The sequence below is a fragment of the Arachis ipaensis genome, chromosome B2, assembly GCF_059453495.1.
Source record: "Arachis ipaensis isolate K30076 ecotype BB chromosome B2, ASM5945349v1, whole genome shotgun sequence".
In the NCBI taxonomy this organism is placed as follows: domain Eukaryota; kingdom Viridiplantae; phylum Streptophyta; class Magnoliopsida; order Fabales; family Fabaceae; genus Arachis; species Arachis ipaensis.
The window spans coordinates 21,709,070-21,712,470 of record NC_142437.1 but is presented as its reverse complement, the minus strand read 5'-3'; the positions used below and the strand labels follow the sequence as shown (position 1 = coordinate 21,712,470).

At 41.6% G+C, this 3,401-nt stretch overlaps 1 non-coding gene across 1 annotated transcript; it reads left to right on the top strand.

Annotated features, from left to right (window-relative positions):
• The first annotated feature begins 3,052 nt into the window (after positions 1-3,052).
• On the top strand, positions 3,053-3,160 carry LOC148573238 (small nucleolar RNA R71). Its single transcript, XR_015906117.1, has one exon. It is a non-coding gene; the product is annotated as a small nucleolar RNA R71 (small nucleolar RNA).
• The last annotated feature ends 241 nt before the right edge of the window (positions 3,161-3,401 follow it).

Sequence of the window (3,401 nt, the reverse complement as noted above, 5' to 3'; positions counted from 1 at the left end):
CAAGAATCATTTTTATGATTTTTCAGATTATCAAATAACATGTCTCCTAGTCATCATTCTTTCAAGAGCCAACATATTTAACATTCTTAAACAACAACTTCAAAAGACATATGCACTGTTCAAGCATACATTCAGAAAACAAGAAGCATTGTCACCACATCAATATAATTAAGCTAAGTTCAAGGATAAATTCGAAACTCATGTACTTCTTGTTCTTTTGAATTAAAACATTTTTCATTTAAGAGAGGTGATGGATTCATAGGACATTCATAGCTTTAAGACATAGTTATTACTACTAATGATCATGTAATGAAGACACAAACATAGATAAGCACATAACATAGAAAACGAAAAACAGAAGAAATAAGAACAAGGAATGAATCCACCTTAGTGATGTCCTTGAGCTCTTCTATGTCTCTTCCTTGTCTTTGCTACTCCTCCTTCATTGCTTTTAGATCTTCTCTGATTTCATGGAGGATGATGGAGTGCTCTTGATGTTCCACCCTTAGTTGCTTCCAATAATTGTGTGGAAGAAAATGTATCCCCTGAGGTATCTCAGGGATCTCTTGATTTGCAGTCAAATATTCTACCACTGAGCTATAGACCCTTGATGGAAGCTTTTGTCTTCCCTTTCCTCTTTCTAGAGGTTTCTCTGGCCTTAGGTGCCATCAATGGTTATGGAAAAAACAAAAAAGTTATGCTTTTACCACACCAAACTTAGAATGTTGCTCGCCCTCGAGCAAAAGAAGAAAGAATAGAAGAATAAGAAGAAGATATGGAGGAGATGGATGGGAATGTGTATTCGGCCATATGGGTGGGATTGGGTGGGAGAGAGATGTTGAATTTTGAAGGTAGTGGGTGTATGGATGTGAGTGGTAAATGGAAAGTAGAAGGGATGATCATGAATGGGAAGAGAGATGATGAGGTAGGTGGGGATACTGTGGGGTCCACAGATCCTGAGGTGTCAAGGCATTTACATCCCTGCACCAATTTAGGCATGTAAAATGCCCTTGCACACAACTCTGGGCGTTCAGCGCCAGGTTGGTGCCCTTTTTGGGCGTTCAACGCCCCTTTGCTGCCATTTCTGGCGTTGAATGCCAGAACCATGCTTGTTCTGGGCGTTCAGCACCAGGATGCTGCCCATTCTGGGCGTTCAGCGCCAGAACCATGCTCTGTTCTGGCGTTTGAACGCCAGACAGATGCTCCTCCAGGGTGTGATTTTTCTTCTGCTGTTTTTTATTCCGTTTTCAATTTTTATATTTATTTTGTGACTCCACATGATCATGAACCTAAGAAAACATGAAAAACAATAAAAATAAGAATTAGATAAACATTGGGTTGCCTCCCAACAAGCGTTTCTTTAATGTCAATAGCTTGACAGTGGGCTCTTATGGAGCCTCACAGATGTGCAGAGCTTTGTTGAGACTCTCCAACACCAAACTTAGAGTTTGGTTGTGGCCTCCCAACACCAAACTTAGAGTTTGACTGTGGGGGCTCTGGTTGACTCTGCTTTGAGAGAAGCTTTTTCTGCTTCCTCTCCATGGTTGCAGAGGGAGATCCTTGAGTTTTAAACACAAGGGAGTTCTCATTCCATTTGAAGGACTATTTCACCTCTGTCAACATCAATCACAGCTCTTGCTGTGGCCAGGAAAGGTCTTCCTAGGATGATGGATTCATCCTCTTCCTTTCCAGTATCCAGGACTATGAAATCAGCAGGGATGTAAAGGCCCTCAACCTTTACTAATACATCCTCTACTTGTCCATAAGCCTGTTTTCTTGAGCTGTCTGCCATCTCTAGTGAGATTTTAGCAGCTTGCACCCCATAGATTCCCAGTTTCTCTATTACAGAGAGGGGCATGAGGTTTATTCCTGAACCAAGGTCACACAGAGCCTTAAAGATCATGGTGCCTATGGTACAGGGTATTATGAACTTTCCAGGATGCTGTCTCTTCTGAGGCAATGTCAGTTGATCCAGATCACTTAGTTCATTGATGAACAAGGGAGGTTCAACTTCCCAAGTATCAATGCCAAATAATTTGGCATTCAGCTTCATGATTGCACCAAGAATCTTGGCAGTTTGCTCTTCAGTAACATCCTCATTCTCTTCTGAAGAGGAATACTCATCAGAGCTCATGAAGGGTATAAGGAGGTTCAATGGAATCTCTATGGTCTCTAGATGAGCCTCAGAGTCCTTTGGTTCCCCAGAGGGAAGCTCCTTATTGATCACTGGACGTCCCTGGAGGTCTTCCTCCTTGGGATTCACGTTCTCTCCTCTCCTCACAGGTTCGGCCATGGCGCTTATGTCAATGGCCTTGCATTCTCCTTTTGGGTTCTCTTTTGTATTGCTTGGGAGAATACTAGGAGGGATTTTAGTGATCCTTTTACTCAGCTGGCCCACTTGTGCTTCCAGATTTCTAATGGAAGACCTTATTTCATTCATGAAACTTACAGTGACCTTAGATAGATCAGAGACTAGATTTGCTAAATTAGAAGCATTTTGTTCAGAGTTCTCTCTCTGTTGCTGAGTTGATGGTGGAAAAGGCTTGCTATTGCTAAACCTGTTTCTTCCACCATTATTAAAGCCTTGTTGAGGCTTTTCATCCTTCCATGAGAAATTTGGATGATTTCTCCATGTTGAGTTATAGGTGTTTCCATAAGGTTCACCTAAGTAATTTACCTCTGTTATTGCAGGGTTCTCAGGATCATAAGCTTCTTCTTCATAAGAAGCCTCTTGAGTACTGTTGGATGCAGCTTGCATTCCATTCAGACTCTGAGAAATCATATTGACTTGCTGAGTCAATATTTTATTCTGAGCCAATATGGCATTCAGAGTATCAACTTCAAGAACTCCCTTCTTCATAGGCGTCCCATTACTCACAGGATTCCTTTCAGAAGTGTACATGAACTGGTTATTAGCAACCATGTCAATGAGTTCTTGAGCTTCTGCAGGCGTTTTCTTTAGGTGAATGGATCCACCTGCAGAAGTGTCCAGTGACATCTTTGATAGCTCAGATAAACCATCATAGAATATATCCAGGATGGTCCATTCTGAAAGCATGTCAGAAGGACACTTTTTGGTCAACTGTTTGTATCTTTCCCAAGCTTCATAGAGGGATTCACCTTCTTTCTGCCTGAAGGTTTGAACATCAGCTCTAAGCTTGCTCAGCTTTTGAGGAGGAAAGTACTTGGCTAAGAAAGCCGTGACCAGCTTATCCCAAGAGTTTAGGCTGTCTTTGGGTTGAGAATCCAACCATAATCTAGCTCTGTCTCTTACAGCAAAAGGGAAAAGCATGAGCCTGTAGACTTCAGGATTTACTCCATTAGTCTTAACAGTATCACATATCTGCAAGAATTCAGTTAAGAACTGAAAGGGATCTTCAGATGGAAGTCCATGAAACTTG